The sequence below is a fragment of the Tamandua tetradactyla genome, chromosome 9, assembly GCF_023851605.1.
Source record: "Tamandua tetradactyla isolate mTamTet1 chromosome 9, mTamTet1.pri, whole genome shotgun sequence".
Lineage (NCBI taxonomy): Eukaryota > Metazoa > Chordata > Mammalia > Pilosa > Myrmecophagidae > Tamandua > Tamandua tetradactyla.
The window spans coordinates 64,196,584-64,223,135 of record NC_135335.1 but is presented as its reverse complement, the minus strand read 5'-3'; the positions used below and the strand labels follow the sequence as shown (position 1 = coordinate 64,223,135).

The following is a 26,552-nucleotide window of genomic DNA, read 5'->3' as shown; positions in this document are numbered from 1 at the left end:
ATAAAACAAAATGTTAAAGAAAAGTGCGTCAATTAGCATCACAAAACTATTCTCCTAAAAGTACTCATTGAAGAAGAATTAAAAGGAGCCTTGGAGCATGGGATATATCCCAAAAGACTCTGGCTCTTCCCATAACCTGCTCTCCCTCCCAATCTGGTATACAAAGCAACTGTGTGACACAATAAGGCTAAGCAGGGACAGAGAAGACAACTTTGGCTTTAGGACATGGCAGGGATCTGCAGCCTTGCATCGACACTCACAGGTACATCCTCAAGCATTTTCTCAGTGGAGCACATTGACCAATGATACTGCTTCTGCAGTCAGCACTGTGCTGTAAGCCACTTTTACCTTCCTGCCTTCACTATCCATCCAGCTACTTTTCAAAGCTCAACCATCTCACTGATAGCCGTGGTCAGAGGAAAGATTCAGAGGAGTTAAAAATGACAGTCTGGCATTCAATTCATTATACCACACCTTCCTCTCCCCAGCTACACCAGGAAAATCTTTAGTTAATTCAGGTTTCAGTAGAAAACACCTGAGCCACCAGAGTTCTATGTTCTTCCAACCCATTACACTTTTCCATTTTCTCTCTTTGTATTATTTCCCATTCAGACATTTGCAGTCATCCTAGAAACTCATGAATTTATGATGCCATTAATTTTTGAAAAACAAGTACATCTCTTCCCAGATGTCATTTTGTGGAAAGCTTTTTCTCCATCTGAACCAGTTCAAATAAGCCAAGTCATGGATCTAATTTGAATGAAGGCACAGACCCTGCTCTGTCACATGCCAGCTGTTGTGAATAAATATTATGACAGTCTGGACTCACAATGTGTCTTGACGTTGGTAGGGACATGGCAGGCTTCCAGCCAAGCAGGCAGCACAGACCATGGTGATGGCAGACTGCCTTGCTCTTCTCCCCAGACCTCTGTCAAGCCATTTTGATGAAACACCACTGTTTTATCTCCAATCCATCACTGGAGTTCAGAATCGAAGCATTGCTGTAAATACCTATTATTATACATTATAGCTTAATTCAAAACTATGAGATATACCAAAGTATACACAGCACACCCTAGGAATTATCATCTGACCTAGGAAACCCTAGTAGGGTACTGTGTTAGTAAGGGTTCTCTAGAGAAACAGAACCAAAAGGAAAGGTCTGTAAATATGAGATTTATAAAGGTGCCTCACACAACTCTGGTAAAATCCAAAATTCATAGGACAGGCTGTGAAGCTGATGACTCCAATGAAGTGTCTGGATGAACTCCACAGGAGAGGCTTGCTGGCTGAAGAAGCAGTGAAAGAGTCTCTCTTCTCTCTTCTTACTTAAAAGCCTTCAACTGATTTGAATATCTCCTTGTGGGACACTTGCCTTAGTTGATCAAAATATAATCAGTCACAGATGCAATCAACTGATTGATGACTTAATACACCAGCCTTCCAGTTTATCAACCCATGAGGAAATATCCTTTCAGCAATGGTCAAGCCAGTGTTAGCCTCACCCAGCCAACTGGGCATAATCATTTGGCCAAGTTGACACCAGAACCTAACCATCACAGTCCACCCCTTGTCAAACTGGCAACTATACTCACAACCTTGAGCCGTGCTTAATAATAGAGCACAATACTAGACAATACTAGAACAATACTCAACTGTCCTGCTTACAACCAGAAACACACTACATCTCTCCAGAATAGGGTGCAAGGCCTTAGGTAACATTCATTCTTTAACTTCATATCCCCCACTTAAATACTGTAACATGAACAATACAAATTATGTCATATGATAAGAGGAAGAGAAGATATTTACTTATGTACAAATGCAAACATACTCATAACAAAACAGGGAGGAAATATTCATACAATCACAGTCCTCATTTCTGTAACCAGTCACATAGTCATTGTTCATATTTATCACTACCTTCTTCTACTACCCATTCCTTCTCCCCTTTACCCTCAGCAAGCAATTCACATGGCCATAATACTTTGCCAGGTGGGGTGACCCAGACCTTCATTCCTGAAGTTTCTGGGCCATTGGAAGTCCTGCCTGGATTGGGTTGTTGCAGTTTTCCATTGATTTTAATCACAGGGCATAGTAGTACTAAGAGATGCCCTAGGGGATCTCCTGTATCCAGGAAAACTCTTCTTTATCTCCATTGTGTAGTTGCATCCTATTTCTATTTGATAGTCAAATGGGTAAATGACCTGGACCCACTGGACTCACTATGAGACAGACCTGAGTTAAAACAACATCCATTACCCCGACCTCCATAAGCCCCTACTCTGACTGGTAAACCAGAGTGATTTATTGGGTTTCCTGGAATTAGTGTCACTTCTGAGCCAGTGTCTAATAATCCCAGAAATATCTGATCATTTCCTTTCCCCAGTGCACAGCCACCCTGGTAAAAGGCCATAGGTCTTCTTGGGGAAGGCTGGAAGGAAGGTTAACAGTGCAAATTTTGGGCAATGTAAAAGAGTCCTTCCCCAAAGATACCCAACCCTCCCCTCATTCAAGGGAATCTTAGTCTGTAAACTATCTCAAGTCTGGGAATTGATTAAGGGGCTGTGGTTCTCTGTTTTTGTAATTCAAGTTAGACTTCTGTACACTTGACCTAGAATTTTTCTGCTTATACAATTCAAACAAGAATTTACTAGACTGCCCATCTATGTTACTTCTAGGTACCCCATGATCTACTACCCAGTGCCACAAGTCTCTGTGAGTCAGATTATTTTGGCTACTGCTTTGAGTCTGCTGTCCATTAGGTGGCCACACCCTCCTTGTCTATGGTAATTGTCACCATTTGACTTCTGCTAACTCAGGATCCAATAATCCCCATTGTGTTTAAGGATTCCAGCTCAATGACAATAATTCCCACAGTAATACCTGAACTTCAGAGAAGGGAGACTACAGAACTCTTTAGGGATGATGAAGCTAGTCTTATGAATTTCTTTCTCAAGGTTCTGTTGAAAGCTATGTCTTCTGGACATTCCTGGAGTGTGTGAGCAGATCTTCCATGATAAATCCACTCTAGCATTCCCATCTCTCTAAACCTCTGGATCCCCTCATCTACATTGTACCAGGGCAATTCTAGCATTTCAACCTCAGGTAATGTCAGCTACCTTTGGATCCATGTTTCAGTCAATCATCCAAACAAACTGCTAATGCTCTTTCTAACCCCTCAATCTACAGCACTGAATGCAGAATCTCTGCTTAGTAGGCCCATATCAATAAATTCAGCTTGATCCAACTTTATATTCCTTTCACCATTATCCCTAACTCTTAAAATCCATTCCCACACACATTCCTTTGATTTTTGTCTATATAGTTTAGAAAACTCATGCAATTCTTTTGGAGTATAGTGTACCTCCTCATGGGTCATACTTTGTATCTCACCTTTTGGGCCTGTTGGGATTTCAGTCTGGTTATACATCTTGAAGAAAAGAGGTGTGGTGGGGGTGGGTCATGAAAAGAAAAAGAGGTGTCCTTCAAGCCATTTACCTCAGGGCATTCCACTGCAGTTTCACCTGGTGAAATAGGATTAGTGTTTCCAGACAGAGGAGTGAGGGCTTTTTCCCCAGGGGAGGTCTATACAGGGTTAGCAGGGTTAATCTCGTTAGGTGGAGGTTTGGATGGCAGACTCCTCTAAGGAGACTGGAGGTCTGAAGTTCTTTCCTTGAGGCAGTCCATTACAGATCTATCTATCAAAGGCTCAGCAGATTCCAGAGATCCTGTCTCCCCATTGCCATCATTATCAAGCCATATATCACCACCCCACATTTCAGGATCCTATTCTTTTCTGATCAAAGCCCTTACTTTAAGAGCAGACACACTGACAGTTTGAGATTTTAGTTTATTTTGTAAATCTGCTACATGCACAATGAGGCTTTGTGTCTGGATTTCAGAGATCTCAAGTCTGTGACCACAGGAAATAAGATTTTTTTTTCAGGGCAAAAATGGAAACTTTTACATCATTCATGTGGTGAAGTTTAGAATTTGAAGCCTTCAGCTCATCCCTTTCCCTCATCACTGTATCCAGCGTCTCTAACAATGGCCAGCCAACATGATTATGCCTCTTAATTCCACAAAACTACATAAAAGTGTCAAAAACATTATCATTCAGAGCCTTGCCTCGTATAAGCACACAATGAGCAGATTTTTCATGGTGATATTTTGAGTATCTCTTTTGCCAGTTCAAACCATGGACTGTCTGTATGATCTTGATTACTAGAAACAGAGCCATTAAGTGCCTCAGAGTAGAAAACCAATTGTAAAAACCCACTTGTAAGATTCTATTTCTCAAGAACCACTCCTGATACCAAGCTGTGTTAGTCAGGGTTCTCTAGAGAAACAGAACCAACAGGAGAGATCCGTAAATATGAGATTTATAAAGGTGTTTCACACAACCCTGGGAATGGAAGAATCCGAAATCTGTAAGGCAGGTTGTGAAGCTGGCAGCTCTGATGAAGGTCTGGATGAACTCCACAGGAGAGGCTCGCTGGCTGAAGAAGCAGTGAAAGAGTCTCTCCTCTTCCTTAAAAGCCTTCAACTGATTGTAATATCTCCTTATAGGAGACACACCTTAGTTGATCACAGATGTAATCAGCCACAGAAGCAATCAACTGACTGATGACTTAATACACCAGCTTTCTGGTTTACCAACCAGCCATGAAGTATCCTTGTAGCAATGGTCAGGCAAGTACTGGCCCAGACAACTGGGCATAATCATTTGGCCAAGTTGACACCAGAACCTAACCGTCACAGGTACCTTGGTCCCTGGAACTCACAGGTGGGGTAGCTTGGCCTTCAGAGTTCATCTTAAAGGTAGGAAAACCTTAACATGAAGAAATAAATTGTTGAGAATATAATCGAAGGATCACAAGGGGAGCCATTTCCCTTCAGAACTTCTCTACTACTGCTTATATGATGAAATGGAATCCAAAGGCTACTTCTACTGCTTGTAAGAGCTTCTCCATCCTGTGTCATAACTGTGACCCAGTTTGTGGCAATTACTCAGAACTTTTTCAAGAAGGCACTTCTGATTGGCCCAAACTGGGCCTTAGCATACAGCTCAACACCAAGCTTCCAGCAGCCACTACCTTGCTTCAGAGCTGGCATGAGACAGTAAACATACCTTCCCTTCTCTGCATTAGGATTTTGCAGGTGAGAAGAAACTGAAAGTGGAGGTCCAAGAAAGCACCTTTTGCCCGCCGTCATCTAACAAAGTCTGGATGGTTAAAAAAAAACATCTCATCTCTGTTCATTTAAGTTTTTCTTCAGTCCTCCATTCTAAAAATCTCAGTCCCTTGGGGCGGGCCGCGGTGGCTCAGCGGGCAAAGTGCTTGCCTGCTATGACGGAGGACCTCGGTTCGATTCCCGGCCCCAGCCCATGTAACGAAAACGGAGAAACAAAATACAATAAAACAAGAAAATGTTTAAAAGATGTTTCCCTTTCTTCCTCTCTTCCTTCCTTCTATCCTTCCTTCCTTCTCTCTGTCTTTCCTTTAAAAAAAAAAAAAAAAATCTCAGTCCCCGAATCTGAGATGCTGTGCTGTGTTTGACTCATGCCATTTAGTGGCACATATATAACACGTTGATTTGTAGAATAATTATGTGAGCATTCCCTTTATCTCTCCTAAGTTTTTATTCTTACAGCTGAACTTTTTGGGGGAAGCATTTATTATGGACCAGGATCTGAGGGTATAAGACAAAAATCCCTGCTCACAAATGCTCATACACAGGAACTTATTACCATAAAATGACTTAGGGGCAATAACATGGCACTTAATTAATCCATCTCTGTACTTCAATAACTATGTATAATGAAATAATATAGAGTGATTAAATTTTTATATCAGAACTAGAGAAAATATGTATTAAAATACGGTGATCAAGACATGGTGAGTGTGGTGGGAGGGGGCATAAAATACATATTTATAATTCAAAGCACCTAGTTAGGGCCAGAATGAAAAGAAACTCGAATAGTAAGAAAATGTGTGAAGATTTTATACCATGGGTAATGTGGCACCACAAAGAATTTTTCAAGTTTGGAGCTAGATGCATCACTTTTTATTTCAAAGACAATTTTGGTAGCAGGACTGTAGGCAGGAACTGTGACTTACTCATTTTCCATCTACCTGCCACAGAGATTTGCACCTGCTAGGTGTTCAATAAACATACAAGGGAGTCACCTATGTAAGTTAAATGAATCTGAAGGTGAATGAATGGGAATGAAACATAAGAATGTAAGTTCCAACAGCAAAAATACCCACTTGTGCTGGTTTGAAGCTATGTAACCCAGACAAGGCCATATTCCTTTAATCCATTCCTAAGGGTGAAGACCTATACTGGGTGGGACCTTTTGGTTAGGTTATTTCAACTGAGATGTGAACCAATCCATTCAAGGTGGGTCTTAATCCTTTTACTGGAGTGCTTTTTGAAAAGATGAAGGACATAAAAAGCAGAGACAGCTCAGAGAGAAAAGCCCAGAGAAGCTAAGAGAGGACCCACAAGACCCAAACAGGAAACTACTGGAACCAGAAGCTGAAAGCAATGAAACCTGGGAGTGAAGGACCAGCAGACACCAGCCATGTGTTTTTCCATGTGACAGAGGTGTCCCAGATGCTGGCAGTCTTTCTTCAGAGAAGGTATTATCCTGTTGATGCCTTAAATTGGACACTTTTATGGCCTTAGAACTGTATATTTGTAAGGTAATAAATCCCCATTTTGAAAGCCACTCTACTTCTGGTATATCACATTTAGGCAACTTTAGCAAACTGAAACAGTACTTTTGCCTCCGATCCATTCTTTTGGGAATGCTATGTAAGAGACAAAGAGGGAGACACATGATTAATTTTTAAGAACTGTGCAAACTGTGAAATTTGGAAAGTCCTTAGATACCTACCTTATATTTTGTCTTTTCAGAATCCACATCCACAAGAATAGCAACTTCTACATGTTATAGCATAACATATTCGAGTCAAGATGAAAGTCTTCCAGAGCCCATTCATACAAATTAGTTTTTGCTTAAGAATGAATTGTATATGCTGTCTTCCAGCTGGTTGTCTTCCTGCCTGCCTTGTGTCACAAAGTGGGGGTCCCCTACTGCATCATCAAGGGGAAGGCCAGGCTGGGACGCCTCATCCACAGGAAGACCTGTACCACCGTTGCCTTCACACAGGCCAACTTAGAAGACAAAGGAGCACTAACTAAGCTGGTGGAAGCTATTAGAACCAATTACAATGACAGACATGATGAGATCCACTGTTACTGGAGAGGCAATGTCTTGGGTCCAAAATCTGTGGCTCACATTGCCAAGATGGAGAAGGGAAAAGCTAAAGAACTTGCCACTAAACTGGGTTAAATGTTGACCTTCTGTACATAAAAATAAAAGTTCTCCTTTAAAAAAAAAAAAAGAATGAATTGTATCAAACCATCAGGAAAAGCAAAGTGCATCACTTCTCAGATGTCATAACATAAATATGCCAGTATAACATTTCACATAAAGAGGAATGCAATTAGTAAAATTAATTAAAATGCATCTGCTCCTTCTCGACCAAAAGGGGGGAGAGCGAAATGAGACAAAATAAAGTGTCAATGGCTGAGAGATCCCAAACAGAGTCAAGAGGTTTATCCTGGAGGTTATTCTTACGCATTAAATAGCTATCACCTTGTTAGTCAAAATGTAATGGAGAGGTAAAACAATAAAGCCATATGCATCGGGGGAAAAAAATGTAATGGAGAGGCTGGAGGGAACTGCCTGAAAATGTAGAGCTGTGTTCCAGTAGCCATGTTCACTGAAGATGATTGTATAATGATATAGCTTTCACAATGTGACTGTGTGATTGTGAAAACCTTATGTCTGATGCTTTTATCTACCTATCAACAGACGAGTAAAACATATGGAATAAAAATAAATAATAGGGGAACAAATGTTAAAATAAACTTAGATTGAAATGCTAGTGATCAATGAAAGGGAGGGGTAAGGAGTACGGTATGTATGAATTTTTTTCCGTTGTCTTTTTATTTCTTTTTCTGAATTGATGCAAATGTTCTAAGAAATGATCATGATGATGATTATGCAACTATGTGATGATATTGTGACTGATTATATATGTAGAACGGAATGACCATATGTTAAGAATGTGTTTCTTTCTTGTCATATTTTTAAAGAAAATTTTAAAATTAATAAAATTTTTTAAAATGCATCTGCTTTTGTGTCCACTATTTGGGATAAATATTCATTTAAAGTCTCAAAGTAGACACCCTTACATCATAAAACATTTGAAACTCCCATGTTGAATTATTCAGGTTTGAGAAATAGAACAGCTTATGTAGGATTACAGTTAGAGGAATGAAGGAATGAACAAATTCCTTCAAATCATTTATTAAATTACTTTGTAATCACTAAAATTAAACAATAAGAAATTATTCAGTGTTCTGTCCACATAACCTACTAATAGTTGATACAGTTTAATACATTTTAATATAATACCATATAATGAATAACTTATTAATAAATAATAATAACTGGTTTCTGCTTTTTAAAAATTAGAGGACATACCCTCTGCTATACTTTCAAATACTGATAGCAAATTTGCCTGACTTTATTGTAGTAACATGACTGCCAAAGCATCATTTTTCTTTGCTTTGTCCGCACAATGATGAAGACTTTCTAATTCCATGACTCTGAACTGTCAAGGGAGCTTTGTGTGTCCCATTTTCATTTCTAAGAGGGAACTTACATACTAGAGATGGAGAAACAATTGAATGATGTCAGTTAGCCCACAAAGTATTGTTGAGTAGATTTTTCTTAACCTCTCTCCGCAGTGCCCATATCATTAGGATGACTACCAGAACTCAGAGCATCTGACATAGGTCCTCTTATTCTAGCTTCAGCTCCCTCTCCTGGGCTACAGCTCTCAGCCTGCCTCCTAGGATGGCTTCACTGGAAAACACAAGCCCCTTGGGCTTTCTCCAGCAAAGTCTTCCGGTCACAGTACAAAGGCCATCGCTCACCTTTCTTCAGCTCCCTTAGTATTTATAATTATTTTTGCATATTTATATGCATATCTTTATATCACTATATCTGTACCTATATTTATATTTATAAAAGATTTATTTTAAGGAATCGACTCCCATAGTTGTGGGGGTCAGCAAGAGTGAATCAATAGGGTAGACCAGCAGGCTGGAAACTCAGAATCTGATGTTGCAGCCTTGAAGTAGAATTTCTTCTGTAGGAAACATGAATTTTTCCTCTTAAGGTCATCAATTGATTGCATAAAACCCACCAGCACTATGAAGAATAATTTCCTTTACTCCAAGACAACTAATTATAGATTTTAACCCCATTACAAAACACTCACTTTGATCAGTGTTTGATTAAATAACTGGGTATTATAATCTCACAAAGTTGACACATGAAATGACCTTCACAACCCCCTTTCCTAATCGAAATCCTGCCTTCTTTTTTTATTTAGTTATCCTCAATAGAAGTTAACAGTAATTTCCATCAAACAGAACAGATATCCCCACAGTTGAAGATAATGAAGAGTTTTAAGGTCATAAATCTGCCCATGCCAAAATTTCACATACAGAGAGCTCTGTTGGATAGTCCCCTTTTGGCCCTTCATGTCCACCCTGCCCTTCTCCATCCTGCTCTGAGCCTCTCTGTACTGGTCTACATGGCCCTCTGTGGAGTGCGACATTTGGGCTTCTTTGCCCTCTGGTGTCTGAATGGTTTGACCTGTGCAAAGCATTAGTGGGAGGCAAATAAACAGGAGACAAGCAATATTGGGGAATTTATTCTCTGGCTCCCTCCCTCCTAGGTGGTGGTTTGCAAAGGGTGTGATATTTTACCTAGAACCACTGCTCCTGCCAGGAAGAACTCTCCTATGGCTAAAACTCTCTCCAGTCTAATAACCTGCTCTTCTCCCTGCCCCTTCTTCTGCCTGGAGAGGTAAAGCTCCTCATTGCTAATCTTGGAGTGCTTCATCCTTATCAGTTGACTGTACCCTTCCCACATCCTACAAATATCCCCTTCATTGAACTCTCCTCAATCATCCCTTTTGAGTGTACCATCTATTTTCTGCCAGAAGTGTAAAAGAATAATTTGCATTTGAGAAAAATTCTTCCGAACTCAAGCACAACTGCAGATTTTCTTTGAACAGAAGCTCCATTAAACAGAGAAACACACAGCCACCTCTGAACTGAAGTTGAACCTGGAGTACACTGCATGGTTTACTCCCTCCTGACTTGGACTTTAATAGTTATATAATCTCAGAAATAACTTATCTTAATTATATTAAATGATGGCATACTTTGTTTCAGTGTTTGAATCTGAAGCCAACCTAAGTTACACTATAATCTGTCTGCTTCCGATCAAGGTAAACAATTTTAATTGGATTTCAGAATACATATGCAAGCAGAAACTTGTTTGAAGGATATGTTAACTGTTCTCTGCTACAGAAATTTGCTAGAATTATATATATAATCACACTGTGATTTTTCTTTTATACTTTCCTTCTAATTTATAATCAGATATTTTAATACATCATGAAAAAAAGGTGTTTTCTTTTACCAACCTATTTTCTGACCCAAGTTTGAATTGAACATTCTGATTAGAATTTGAATCTCCTTGTGCACAAGATAAGCTTTAAGTCCATTTGTTCAAACTTCTCAACAGTGTCTCATATCACAACCTAGACACACAATTATATACACACACAGACCTATATATGAGTAACTATAATAAAAGTTTTATTAAACAATACACTTTATTGCATGCAATACACCCTCATATTATATATCCTATTGTTTAGAAAAATATACTTGCAACTACCCATTAAAATAAGCATTTAACCCACTAATGAATATGACATTTTATTTGAAAAATCTAGATTTAATTTAATTGACAGGTAAGCAAAAAGAAAACCATCAAGTGAAGGCAAACAAAGAGATAAAACTCAGGAGCTAACATAAAGATTTAATTAAACTTTCAAAAAATTATTTAAAGGAAATTAAATATAAATATTCTCTATAGTAATGTTTAATCATAAAAAAATTCATGAACACTAGAGTAATACTTCCTTACATTAAAATAATTGTCATTATTATTACTTTCATTTTAACCTACATGACAAAGCACATTTCATCACAGAAACACTAAAATTGCCTGTAGACAAGTGTGCTCTACCAAACTGTTAAGGACCTAAATGAAGTGGAAACTTCTCCCATTATTAAAATGGCTTTCTCTTATCAGTTACTTTATTATCTGTGAATAAGCCATAATTACATTTTTAGTTTAAAACTGTAAGGCATTTATTGATAATTCACATTTCAAAAAAATGCAAACTATGAGATTAAAAATAAGCAAAACCAAGACTCACTAGCCCTTGGAGGACAGAGTCACTGCAAATGCTTTTCCTTAGAATCAATATCTAAGCTTCCTCACTCAATCTAGGGTCTCATATTTGCTTACCTTTTACAGGGTGTTTTAGTCTGTCAAAGCTGCCAGAATGTAACATACCAGAGATGAATTTGCTTTTAATAAAAGGAGATTTATTTTGTTAAAAATTTATAGTTCTTCAGAGGAAAGGCAGCTAACTTTCACCTGAGGTTGTCTCTTCCACAGGAAGGTACAGGGTGATGTCTGCTGGTCTTCTCTCCCAGCTTCTGGATTCCAAAAGATTTTCCCAGGGTGATTCCTTTCTGCATCTCCAAATGTCTGAACTGAGTGGAAGTGCTGAGATGAGGTATGCTGAGCTCTTGGGCTGTGCTGTGTTGAGCTCTCTCTTTTAAGCCTCCAGCTAATTAAACTGAATATCACTCTCATTGTGGAGGTCACTCCCCTTAGTGGACTGCAGATGTCATCAGCCATAGATGAATTTCATATGCTGATGATTCACGTACACAGCAACAGAACTAGGCACCATCATCTGGCCAAGTTGACACCTGAACCTAACTACCACACAGGGCAAAGAAAACTAGCCAGAAGATTCATGTATAAGAAAGTCATGCCAATTTTAAAGCTCTTTGATGCTAACGATTTGAACATTCTGGTTTGTAACTCTGAGAAATAGTGTCACATAAACATTGTCAAATCCCTACTCCCAGCTAACATTTACTGTCATTATTCTTTAAAATTGAACCTCACTTGTGATAAGGAGGGAATAATGCATGTCTTCTAAGGGTCCCAAATCGGTCACCTCTAATAGAAACACATTCTACAGAGATAGACAAATGAATGAAGACTTTAGTGAAAATTAAATTGACTTGTACAAATTGTAACCATAGAAAAGAGTGTGATGTACATGAAGTCTTTTCAGAAATAGTCTGGCTTTCCCTTTCTGGGCACCAACTCTACTTAATGTGTGAATTTGGGACTTGGAATCTGAGTGGATGAACCAGAGCTTCCATCACCACTTTCTTCCTTCCCTGTGCCTTGATGACCTCCAAGTCCAATCTGGGCTCAAGAGTGAAGTTGATGGCAATAGTGGCCAGTCAACCCTCAATGGGGCAGGGAATAAACCTTTTTTTGTTTTAAGCCATTGAGATTTGAGGTAGCCTTTTTATCTCGGCATAACCAGATTCACATAGTTATCTAAAGAAGTTACCTAGAAACATTTAATATGAAAACATCTCATCTCTCTAGCAACTCAAAATATATTTTCTCTTTTCTGAAGTGTTTGAAGCTCAAAGAATTTAATAAAGGAGCTTTAAAAAGAGATATTTCCACTTAGCCCATCCAAAAAAAAAAAAAAACAGATTCTCTTGAAGAGGAGAATATCTAATCTTACAGTTTAATTCCCATTATGGAAGAAAATGCATATCACAATTCTCTACTTAGGTAAGATTTTCTAGCCTGAAAGCTATCAAGCAGACCAACTTTTAGCAAGAGAAAAAAAAGGCTGGACCATCTTGGATCACACGGACTGAGTAAATGTTTCTAGGTCTCACCCCTTAACTTGCCTATGATTACGAGGCAGAGTTCACACATTGCTCTCCTGCCTGGAAAGCTGGGATTCCTTGGTTTACGTGGGGCTTACCAGATTAAATATGTACCATGCCATATCACATTTAAAGAGGTTTTTTAAAGTGTGTTCTTTAAATGATTCCACTCCAAACCAAATATTATCTTGCAAGCAAAGTTTACAGAGCCAAAACAATTGCAAAGTACCAACATATTAAACATTTCATTTAAATAAATGGTCTCATCTTAAAGCTAGGAAATGTAATTAACATTTTCCCTTTCCTAGCAGTGAAGAAACCACCCTCTTGATTGTGAACAATATAAAAGTTCCAATGACCATTTAAAAAAATTACTGACTGTCTATACTGGACATCTCTGTCCTCCAATTCAAGGACATACTAAGAGTAGCCATAAAAATATGATCAATTTCACAAGTCATTTACCAAAATTTGTCTCAATACCTTATAAGTATACTATCTGTTGCCTATTTATTTTCTGAAGTAGCTATGTCTACACAAAGAGTAAAATCCTTGAAGCAATAGGGGCTTTGAAATCTTGGCTAGTATGAACTCTGACAAAATTGAGGGAAAAATCTGTCATATCTATTCATAATCAAAGACTTAGGGGGTGACTGGACTCTGGGCAAACAGAAAACTTTCTCCATGTTCCTTCTTCAAATGAGAAAAATGTAGATGATGTGGAGCCTCACAAAAATTGTCCAAACCAGTGATCTGTCTCACCTACATGAAATTTATACTGTTCTCCACACATATGCTAGGGGTTATAATTTTGTTATGCTTCTAACATTCAAGACTAAGCTCTTTCATCTTGGAGATATGTTGATGTCTTTATAAAAAGGAAAAAAAATATCTTGATTACCTAACATGCTGCATGGCCTTAGTCTTTACTTAGGCTTGTACAATCTACACAGGAACATTTCAAGCTACATGCACACATCATTTATAATTTCAAAGAGCTCACTCAGAACTAGAAAACCTGGTTGAATCTGAGGATATTGAAAAGCATCTCAAGTGCCTTTCCGAAGGTCTTGGCTCCCACAAAACCTCAAGTGCAACTGGCCAACCACTTTTACCCTTACATTTAAAGGTGGACACCGAACACATTAAGATTTTTGTTTGGTAAGAGCTTTCTAAATCCCAAGATGACTTATGAGATTTTTTTATAGCCTGTTTATTTTGAAGCAAAGAAGCACATTTTGCTGAAAGTAAACAAGAATTATAAGAAGCTGTGAGGCATAGGTAAAACTAGAGTTCAAGAAAGTTTATGCACATTCAGCCTGTACAAAACTCATTAGTTAGTTCCTCCGATTTATTCTATCCAAAGGAGAAACAATGGCACGTAGGACCAATAAACAGTTATTTTTATAAGCATAGTCTATAGTATTTTACAACAACATAGCTTTTTTGCTTGAGACAGTAGTTAGTCATTCAATGGAATTGTGTATATATTCTTTTTTTAGTGCATTTTCAAAGTGAATGTGGCTGATTTTAAGTTATAATGTGTGACTTGACTTCAATTATTATGTGTGTAAACTGAATGGCTCTTGGCAGAAACCTCATTAATTCACAGGCTGTTAATTTGGAAATTATGATTTGGGTTAAAGTTTACTCATAATTCAACTATCAAAAAGAGTTTGGGGGCCGTGGTGGCTCAGCGGGCAAGAGCGCTTGCCTGCCATGCCGGAGGACCCCGGTTCGATTCCCGGCCCCAGCCCATGTAAAAAACAAACAAACAAACAAAAAATAATAAAATAAACAAAATACTTTAAAAAAAAAAAAAAAGAAAAAAAAAAAAGAGTTTGGAAACAAATTGACATAATTAGCAAGAGTAGGGTGGAGGATTATTTCATCTATTTATGATAACAAACTGTTTTAAAGTATTTAGTAAGCATCTCTTTTCACACAAACATATACCCATATAAATAGCCATCTTTATTGAAGAATGTTACAATATTTTAGTTAGAATTTACTATATCTAGTTTATATATATAGTTTAATGTATCTAGTTGTATGTACATGATAGTGATAAAATGTAATTTATTTAATTAATCTATCTTTTTGGTTGGCCAGTCCTCTTTATTGCCTGAACTAGAGATTTGAATAGCTCTGGTGTAAGAAATTTCTTAATCGAAACATATTCTGAGATTCAAAACTGCACCACTTTAGGATTCAGTCACATTAATTCCAGTATATTCTGGTTCAGAATACCTTAAATACCCTAGAAGCCAACCCAACTATATTTTCTCAAATGCCTGGAGTTTTGAGATTATTAATAGCATAGAAACTCTATTAATTTAACATCTTGAAATGAATCAATAAATGAAGATGATAATGTGTATTAGGCACCTATTATGTACAAGGTATTATGCTAGATTCTAGGGAATTATCAACATCAATCAGAGACTGCAATTATATTGCAGGAGAAACTCAGAGATACATAAGTCTAAGCCCAGACTGAGTATGGTAAGCCCTTTAAGAAATGCAAGAAAGTGTGCTAGGGTAGAAGTGGGATGAGACAATGACTCAAGGGACCAGGATTGGGAAAAACATCTAAGAATATGAATTGGGCTCTAAAGAAAGAATCAGCCTGAAGCAAGTGAAAGGGGGGCAGATGTTGGGCCCATTACAGACAGAGGAAGGAAGCATCATAAACAAAGGAAAAGGGAGGTGGGAAAGCTGAGCATGTGTTGGGCAGACCAAGTAACATGACATGGCTAAAGCTCTAGTAGTAAGAAAAGATTAGCCTAAAAACTAAGCAGGGATTGGATTAAACTGAGAATGGGACATTATAGGAAAATTGTATGATGAAAACTGGTGGGGCAGGGGATAACTACAAGATTTACTGAATATTCTATTGTGAAAGGATAAGAGCAATGGAAAAAATAAGTGTTCTGATGAGTGAGAAAATCCACCAGCTAGGGAACAATAGGGAATTATTTTTGTCTCTCCGGTCAAGACAGTTTAAGAAAGGAAAAAAGAGAGGGAGAGAGAAACAGAAACAGAAAGATGAAGACTGAGGGGAAGAAAAAGAAGGGAAGAAAGAAGAAAAATAATTTTCTTATGAAAAAGTCTAAGCCATGAATATAAAATATTATTTTATTTTGTGGAAATATCTTTGATGTGGATATTGAGAGAATAAAATATCAAATAAATGTGTCATTATCAACAAAGAGGATGAAATAAATTCTTTTGCCAACATTAAATCTCTGGCAGAAACAAACTTTTGACTAATGTCAGGGTTCAGTGCTTCCATTAAATTAATGAAAACACTTCCCTCCCTTTGACATCTCAGGGAAGATCTAATTGAAATAATCTCACAGGGTGTAGACTCCAGCAGCAAATGCTGCCCCATTTTTATCTAACAAATTAACAAAACTTGGAGAATTATCTCCTTTGTTATCCCTGACCCCAAAAAAAAGAGGAGGCCACATTCATAAATAAAATATTCTGTAAATGTTCAACATCCCACCAAAAGTAGCCATATGCCCAGTGATTTATTGTTTTTGATGCTGTTTTATTTGACATCAGTTTTTTTAAATGAATTTTTCTTTATTGCTGATGTATCAAATATAACTGATGTTATATACAAACCCTGTATTCTGTGATCTTGCTAAACCCACTTATTAATTCTAATATTTTCTCTGTACATTCTTTAGGATTTTCTACATATATCATCATGTCATCTGGGGAAAATGGCAGCTTTGCTTCCTCCTCTCAAATTCTAGGACCAGCATAAGAAGACATAAAGATACAGGGAAAAAATCATAAAAGATAACAGGAAAAACTCAAATGTATTCAAAAGTAACATGCTTTGTATTCATTATAAAATGAACATCCTAAAGTGACAGCGTGATATTGCTTCCTGAAAGCAAAGGATGTTTCTTGGCAAGTCAGCCTTCACTTGTGTTGTAATGAAGGCATTCCCTCTAGCAGCATTGAAGTTTCTTGCATGTCACAGGAATGCCACATCACCCTTTCGCTTAGAAACTCTTGCTCTTTGCAAATCTTCTGTAAATTAATACAAATAATTCTACAGATCTAAAAGTGAGGAAAGGCAAAGAAGGACACCTACACAGTGGTATCTGAGAAGCACCAAGAGGGATACATGGGATATGGTGGGAGAACATCAGATGTGTTTGAACCCCATGTTTTCCAGCATCTGTTCCTTTGCTTGTGTCCCTATTCCCTGAAAAGGATATTCTTCCTGACAGCAAACATCACTCCTAAGCAAGTAGGGAACTGAAGCAAGTAGAATTTGGATAAAGCAATATATTCTTTCTTAACAAGCAAACTATTTTATTCTTTTGAACAATATCTTCCTTTGAATATGCAATAGTCATTTCTATCTCATTTCGTATTTCTATTTCCCTATAAGAGATAAATCTGACCTATAGCAAAAGCCCAAAGACATAGATGATTTGATTTCTATGTGGCAATAAAATAAGAGCCAGAAAGAATGAACAGAACAATTTCCTTTGTACTTTCTGTGTAGTACACACCAGAGTCTTAGAAGGTAGTCTTTGAGAATGGAAGAAAACATTTGCGGCTGGTTTCTACCCATCACAGTAGTGCATTTATGCCTTGGCTGTGCACGGGAAAAATCCCCCATCAACGCCCTGACATAGTTAGACCCACTGAGTTACAGGGACACAGGGACGGAGGTGTATAGGAGGACCAAGCACAAACACTTCTTAGGTGGGCCTCCCCTCAAAGTAGTCCCTGGGCAAAGGATTTTGAAGCAAGTCATTAATCTAGGAGGAAATCCAGGGAACTCAGTGGTGTGGGAAAATGAAGTAGGGAAGGGAGGAAAGTCTATGAAGGGTCTATTAGCAAGTGGGTTAACAAAATGGGCAACTGGTGCTGAAGCCCACTGGGGACCCTCTTGTATGCCCAACACAATGCTACTTAAATGAGTTAAAATTAATTATTCAGTTCCTCATTTGTACTAGCCACATTTCAGATGCTCAATGGGACACGTGGCTAGTGGCTACCATATTATATAAGGCAGAATAAGGAACATTTCCACCATTACAAAAAGTTCTTTTGGGTCATGATGATGTAGGTCCTGGCACAGAATGGTCCCATCCCAGGGGCAAGGAAGCTAGACTAATTAGCCACCAACTCCCAGGCCTTATGGATACATTAACGCCTCCTCTCCTGGTCTGCTCCCTCACCCAGAGGCCACCCTCAACAGAGTGCCCAGACCATCAACCTGAGCATCAGTGTCTACAGGTGACTTCTGGAATGGTTCAGAATATGGATTGGGTATCAGGTAACTTCCCCCAGTTGCATGATAAACAGATGGGCAGTAGAAATCATGAGAGACACAAGAAGAAGTTGAAAAACAAAAGTCTATTGAAAAAAAGAAGCCAGCAAGCAAGCCATCGAGAGAGAGAGAGAGAGAGAGAGAGAGAGAGAGAGAGAGAGAGATTACCACATACAAAATAAAGTACAACCCACTGCCTGGGCAAAACAATTAGGAACTGTCCGATCCCCAAAGATAGTTGATGGGAGAACATCTACACCACAGTTTTCTGCTGGAAAATTCCACCATGTACTCACAGACTCCCAGGCTTTTCATCCCTTAAATGGAAATTTGGCCTCACTTAGACCTAGCTCCAGACCATGGTTTACTCCCCACCCCCACCCCCCACTAGCTCTCTCTCTTTTAAAGAGCATTACAAATGGATTAGGGGCCAGGGCAGGACTTACTTCTTGGAAGAGAAGGCAGCTGCTTAATTTGAATGGTTTTGAAGGCTCTAGAAAGAAAACACAGTCTTTCCAATTCCTCCCCTGCCTCTTCCTGTCCACCTCTTAGCCCTGGAAAAGATTAAATGCTTGCCAACCTATCTATCCAACTATACAACATGGTATCCTAGGAGAGAAAATGGATATTAGTGGAAAAACTAGTGAAACCTGAAGGGTCTCTGGAGTCCGGTTAATAGTGATCAATGTACCAATGTCAATTTCTTAGTTTTCTCAGATGTTAACAATAGGAGAAACTGGGAGAAGGGTATATAGGAACTCTTTGCAATCTAAAATCATTCCAAAGTAAAAAGCATATTTAAAACAAACAAGCAAAGGCCTCATAACCAAAGACCAATTGCATAATTCTGCCTCAGGTCAGCCCTGTGATGGAAGAAGGAAGAGTTGGGAGATCAAAGTGAAAATTATGGTACTCACATGTTAGAGATATTGGGGGTAATGAGTAAGTGCATAATAGTGAAATGTGAAGGATGGAAGAAAAACTACTGGGTATTAGCTTACATCAAACTTTCTTAACTATTTAAAAATCCCAAAAAGTTAAGGGTGTCATTTGTCAGAAGATGCAGAATAAGTTAAAATATTGAAATAAGGTTACATGAGCAAAATGCAATATAAATATCTGCATCCAGACAAGTGATGGGGAAATTAACCATGCTGTATGTGTCCGAGCCAAACACAATGGTCTCATATCCAGTGGAAACAGATGGCATGCAGAAATTAAGTCTACCCCAAAGCTGTTCAGATAAGTCAGTTAAAATTAAAAGAAACAAAAACGTTGAAATGTGTATGTTTTTAACATGTAAAGAGTGCATGCTGGCCCACTGACAGAACGACAAATTGCAGTTTTATTTAGCCCCTACCAACAAAAATTCTAAGTTAGGGAATTTTTTTGTAAGTATTTTAACTTACTCTCATTAAACAGATACACACACACAATACCATCCCCCACTCTTCCCCCTTCCCAACCACATTTTTATGACAAATAACTGAATCGTTAACAGTTGCAAGACTCAACAACTTCAACAAGGTTCTATAAATGGAAAAAAAAGTGTTCCAAAGCCACTAACAGTATAACTGGAAATATGGAAAAGTTTACCAAGTTTACAAAAGAAATCCCTGAATCACATGAACTAAACAAATAAAGAACCCAAACTGCTGACTTAGCATTGAGTTTTAGGAGGGTGGAGGTTAAGACATGATAGGGAAAGCAATTAAGAAAAAATGGAAAAACAACATGTAACCGAAACACAATGGGAAAAATAAACAAAATAAGACTTACACAAATGTTAATGTGATGGAGTCAGATGCAACTTCTGCTCACCCTGAAACTCATTCCATCTGATCTAATTAGTGTAAAACGTTTGCCACCTCATCTTTTCCTTTCATTCATTTTTCATCCATTTTCTGTCTCACTATTTTATTATTTATAACCTTATGGTAGATGTTTACGTAACAGTGCACTAGAGGATTCCAAGTGTATTTTGTAGGTGTTGCCCATTCTAAGAGGCCTCTCTAATTTGAATGTGCAAGCAAATCACCTGGAGTTCTTTTTACAACACAGGTTCCGCTTCAGTAGATGTGGGATGGGGTTCAGTGTTGTGCATATCTAACAAGCTCCTAGGTGAAGCCAAAGCCTCTGGACTATAGTTTGAATCTCAAGAATTTAGAGCATCCGTGGGGGACACACCAAGAGATGATGAGAAACCTTTGCAGGTGTGGGCCCTTTGTTTCCCTCAAAGCTACAGAGCAGAAGGCAGCATATTCCCTAGGTTTTGAAGAGTCTGGTCATGGGACCTTCTTTGCAGACAGTGCTCTGATTTGCTCCAGCTGTTTTCCTTTACCTGTAAGTCAAGTGATGGGCATTTTGGAGAACTCTTTGGATAGCCTGACCATATCTCCTAGAATTGGGAGATGGTGACTCCTACCTGTCTAGAGGTGAGAAGGTGGGGCTATGCAGGGAATGGCTTGAACTTTCAGAGTTTGAAGGGGAACAGAAGCATGCATGTTTCAAGAGAAAGAAGCAGCATTTAGAAACTACCATACCAGATGGAATCAATACCAGATTACAACTCTACCAGAGAAGTAAAACCTTCACACCTTTCCTTCTCACCTCTCCTCCCCCAGGAGCCCAATACCAGGAATGGCTCAAAACAGCAGCCAGTGAGCAGGGAGGGGAATGGAGAGAGGAAAGAGAGAAACAGCTGGCGCCAATAATGGCACTTCCCCCTGATTACAGACAGTACAGATAGCTGAGCCTGAGCCAGGGGACAGGATAAGATTAAAGTAGAATTGAGAACATGGTGCCTTGATTTTTCAACTAGAGTGGACTTTTATTAGCTAAGAAAGACCAGAAATGCCGAGATGTCCAAGAAGTGATTCGAAGTGGAGAAAGAGTTTTTCCATAGGTTCAGTTTAATGGGGAGTGGTGAAAAAGAATAAAAGTTCTTTCTCTTTACAGCTCAGGAGCCCAATTGGTTCCATATTTGAGCTTCTCAGTTATGCTCCTGGCTAGAAAAAATGTCACAGATCATGTAGATATGTATAAGGTAGATCACTTCACCTGGACTATGATAAGTGGAAAGTTTTAACAAGAATAAGAGCACTTATATTAAATCAAAAGGAATAGTCCTTTAGCAAATGCATAAATGCTGATTGACTTTATAGAGATTTAGACTTTGTGAGCTGAAAGAGACCCTACAGCTCAGTTAGTCAAACCCCCATGTTTTATGGAGGAGAAAATTAAACTCTCTTACAATCAAGTAGCTTACCCGAGGACATGTCTGCTTGTTGGTGGCAGAGCCAGGCCTGATGACCAAGTCCTCTGACTCCTAATATGGTGCGCTCTCTGATAAGCCAGGATGGTAGGCAAATAATTTCAAATAGGCAGTATACCTGAAATAGCCGATAGATTTGTTTTGGCTAAAACATCCATTTCAGTGGGAAATTATGTTTGCTGGTTAGGGCAGAAAAACACCATGCAGGAATACTATAAATTTAATATGAACATACTTCACAGTGATTTGACAAAACTTCAGTGACTTCTTTGGCCATGTTTCCTTTCCAAAGCCAGTGCATCTGTGGTTTAAGGCAGGAGTGACAATCAGGTTCCTTTTCATTTGCCAGCTGTGATGGACTTGCTTCAGCAGCCCCCATGGAGAATTTTAAGACCCCTCTGGACTTGGGGAACAGAAGGGGGTGAATCTCTGGATGTCTGTGTGGCATTGGGAGGGTGGAGACAGGGCTTGCATGCCAATTACTTGCCACCCCTGCTTTGCGGTAACAACTGTTAACCACAGTGTTAATCTTCTAATCAAAGGAAATACTTGGGATAGATTTGCTGAAAATTTCCCATTATAGGAATAGCAATCAAACCATCACCACCACAAATATCTCTCTTCTCTGGTTAAAGAGAGGTCCCTGCTGGTTGGGCAATGGAATAGCAGACCCACAATTTTGGTTCCTTCTGATAAAACACTGCCAAGAAAATAATGTGTGACATATTCATCCCATTTGTCCACCATGGTACTTAGTTTGGTCAATATTTTGGATGAGTACAAGTAAAGAGACTTGCTGATCCTTGTGTAAGTCTCAGAGGCCACCTGGAATAGATTAGAAATGGAATGACCCTAAACCCTAAGGAAGCAGACTCTCTGAACTCTGACTGACTATAGCCTTCAACTGCTGAAACAGTAGAGACCAAAAGACGAATAGTGAACTTCTGGGAAAAGCTTTGTGTAAAGATTAAATTACTGTGGTCATCATTAAATTTTTTGCAAGCTATAATTTTGTGAATTGGTTTTCTATAAGCATTTATGATTAGTATAAATAATAAGCATGTATGCATTTGTTTATGTGCTTGTATGTATGTCCCTTGGGTGGAGAGAATTCTGAATCACAAAGCATCACATGAGCAATAGAAATGAGAGGCTGTCATGGCGAGCTTTCAGAATGCATCCAGATACAAAAACTCAAAAATGGACAGCACAATAATACCTAATTGTAAAGTAATCATGTTAAAACACTGAATGAGGGCGGGCCGCGGTGGCTCAGCGGGCAAAGTGCTTGCCTGCTATGCCGGAGGACCTCGGTTCGATTCCCGGCCCCAGCCCATGTAACAAAAACGGAGAAACAAAATACAATAAAACAAGAAAATGTTTAAAAAAGATGTTTCCCTTTCTTCCTCCCTTCCTTCCTTCTATCCTTCCTTCCTTCTCTCTGTCTTTCAAAAAAAAAAAAAAAAAAAAAACACTGAATGAAGCTGCATCTGAGCTAAAAAATAAAAATAAAAAAAAAAAGACTTGTGGATTATTCACCTCAGAATCCAAAAGTTCAGGAAAATGAATTGGCAATAATTATCAAGGAATCAAAAGCTGGGCATACTAAGAGTCACCCCCTGTGTCAGTTTGAAACTATCATACACCCCAGAAAAGCCATATTTTAATCCTGATCCAATCTCATGAGGCTAGACCTATTGTTTAGGATGGGAAACTTTGATTTGTGACACACCCAGTTATGGGTATGAACTTTTGATTAGATGGAGATGTGACTCCACCCATTCAAGGTGGGTCCTGATTGGTTTATTAAAGTCCTTTTTGGAGAAACGTCAGATGCAGATGCTTGGAGAACAGTTGCTTCAGAGCTGACAGAGCTGACAGAGACACAGGTGTTTGGAGATGCCTGGAGTGCCTACAGAAAGAGAGCAGATGCCTAGACAGAGGCAGAGCCCAGCACATGTCACCATGTGCCTTCCCATGAGATGTTAAGCAAGCCAGAACCTGGAGAGAGCCAAGGGAAGCCAAGAGATGAAACCCAGTCATGGAGAAGCCAAATAAGGAACCGCCATAGAAAATAAAGGCTGAAAGCAATGGAGCCCTGGAGCTGGAGACCAGCAAATGGCACTCACATGCCTTCCTATGTGATAAACATCAGCCTATCTTGAATGAAGGCAACTACTTGTTGGTGCCTTAATTTGGACATTTCTATGGCCTTAAAACTGTAAACTTGTAATGTAATAAATTTCCTTCATAAAAACCATTCCATTTCTTGTGTATTGCATTCTGGCAGCTTTAGAACCTAATATACCCCTGAGACCCTCTTCTGTTGCTCAGATGTGGCCTTTCTCTCAAAGTCAACTCTACAAATAAATGCATTACCTTTCCCCCTCCATAGCACATGACTCCCAGGGGTATAAGTCTCCCTGACAATGTGGGACATCGCTTCCAGGGATGAGCCTGGCCCTGGCATGGTGAGACTGAGAAAGACTTCTTAACCAAAAGTGGGAAATGAAATAAAACAAAATAAAGTTTCAGTGGCAAAGAGATTTCGAATGGATTTGAGAGGTCATTCTGGAGGTTATTCTTATCCATTATATAGAAATTCCTTTTTAGTCTCTAGTGTATTAGAACAGTAAGAAGAAAATGCCTGAAACAGCTGAACTGTAACCCAATAGCCTTGATTGTTGATGATGATTATATAACTATATAGCTTTTACGGTGTGACCATGTGATTATAAAAAGCTAGTGACTGACACTCCCTTTATCTACTGTATGGGCAGATGAGTAATAAAATAAAGAGTAAATAAACAAATAAGAAATAAATAAATAATAAGGGGGATAAGGGATACGGGATGTTTTGGGTGCTCTTTTTTAATTTTTGTTTTTTAGAGTAACAAAAATGTTCTAATACTAATTGTGGTGATGAGTGCACAATGATGATCCTGTGAGCCACTGATTGTATATTTTTGAGGCAGGTTAGAATAGGGGCCTGAGAGGGGAGAGAAGCTCTTGAGCAGGGATGGTTAATCAAGGTCAAGAAGGCCTATGTTCACACAGAAACCCTACCCAGGGGCTACTCCCTTAAGGAAAACATCCAGCAGCAGCTGACCCATCTGGAGCCAAATGACCCCCCATGGAAGTGTGTCATCTATGGAGAAGGGTGGAGCCAGATGACCCCCACCAGAGGGAGTCATCAACAGAGAAGGGTGGAGCTAACTGACCCACCCAAATGCATTCTCTAGCACCAGACACTGTCCTGGAAATCTGGGAGGGGAACACAAAGCCCCAAACAAGGAAGGGGGAGGGGTAGTAATTAAAGCTAATCTATAAAAACAAATGGGGATGGGCCATGATGGCTCAGCAGGCAGAGTTCTCGCCTGCCATGCCAGGGACTTAGGTTCAATTCAGGGTGCCTGCCCATGCAAAAAAAACAAAAACAAAAAAAAACAAATGGCCCCACAATGCCTCTCGCCTCTTACCTTTCTTACCTCTTTCTTTCTGAGAGTGCTCACATGTCCTCTCACATGTTATACCTAATAAATTTCTGCCTGCTTATTCTATGCTGTGCAATGCCCTTGAATTTTTTCTCATGGCATGGTCAAGGACCTGGAAACCAAAATCCGGCAATGCTTTGGATGGATTATATGGTGTGGGAATATATCTCAGTAAAGTTGCATAAAAAAATTAGGCATGACTTTTGGGCCTGTATCACCACAGCTAAGGGATAATACAAGCTTTGATCAGAGATTTACATTTGAAGATGTTCATGGTAGTTGTGTTAGTTAGATTCAGTTGCCAACTTGGCCAGGTGAGCATACCTAGTCTTGTTGCTGCGGACATAAGCCAACGGTATGTGAACCTCATCTGTTCCCAATTACATCTGCAGTCAGCTAGGAGACGTGTCTGCTGCAATGAGTGATGTTTGACTTAATTGGCTGGTGCTTAAATGAGATAACGCAAGGTAGCACAGCTAAGCAGCTCGGCATTCCTCATCTCAGCACTAGCAGCTCAGCCCAGGCCTTTGGAGATGCAGAAAGAAGTCACCCCGGGGAAAGTTGTTGGAACCCAGGGGCCTGGAGAGAAGACCAGCAGAGACCATCTTGTGCCTTCCACATAAGAAAGAACCTCAGTGGAAAGTTAGCTGCCTTTCCTCTGAAGAACCAACAAAATAAATCCCCTTTTATTAAAAGCCAATCCGTCTCTGGTGTGTTGCATTCCGGCAGCTAGCAAACCAGAACAGTAGTGTTATTTACAAATTGGAAACAACTTGAACATCAACCAAAATGGGACTCAAATTAAAGTCTATGGGAATAAGTCACTTCCTTAAAATTTATTTTTTCATGAACATATTTAAGGACCAAGGAAAGTGTTCATATGATATTGAAGTGTGAGAAAAACAGAATCTGTAGAGAGATGATATTAATATGTAGACAGAGAAAGCAGAGGAGAGCCACAGACAGAAGGAAACAGAGAGCAACACGGAGTCCAAGAGAAGTAGAGACACTGGAAAAAGCCTGAAAGGAAATGCAAAAAATCACAAATAATCGTTATCTCTGTTGAGATTGTTGGTAGTTTTCTTTTGTCATACTTTTCAATGTTTTCCACATTGTAACAAGCAGATCTAACTTATATCATCAGAATATATGTATATATTATATATATATACATAAGTAACATCAAAGGATAGTGTAATTTGAAGTTAGAATAGTTACAGTTCAAAGAGAGGAGGCCATGGCAATAGCTGTTACCCCTCTTAGGTTCAATTCAAACTACTAAACAATGGGGACTGAGCTATGTCCAGGAAGCTACAAAGAATAAGGCAATTGACCTGCCCCTGTCAAAAACTCCCTAGGTTAATTATATCCTGGATCAATAACAAATTTTAAAGGTATCTTAAAATTTTACCATCATAAAAATTTGAAAAGGAAAGCAGATGATAAGGCAACAATTGTATATTTTTCCCTTTGTGAACCAGGGTGAGCAGGAAGAGATAGGAGTTCTACTCAGAATCCAGGATGAGTA

At 38.9% G+C, this 26,552-nt stretch overlaps 1 long non-coding RNA gene across 2 annotated transcripts in view; it reads right to left on the bottom strand.

Annotated features, from left to right (window-relative positions):
• Positions 1-18,715: 18,715 nt before the first annotated feature.
• LOC143646136 (uncharacterized) overlaps positions 18,716-26,552 on the bottom strand; it is a 76,990-nt gene continuing 69,153 nt past the window's right edge. Inside the window, exon 5 of one of the 2 annotated variants that reach the window (XR_013157326.1) lies at positions 18,716-18,810. This is a non-coding gene — a long non-coding RNA (uncharacterized LOC143646136). Of the gene's footprint in view, positions 18,811-25,890; positions 26,045-26,552 lie in introns of those variants that run through there. The other variant, XR_013157324.1, reaches the window with a different exon arrangement.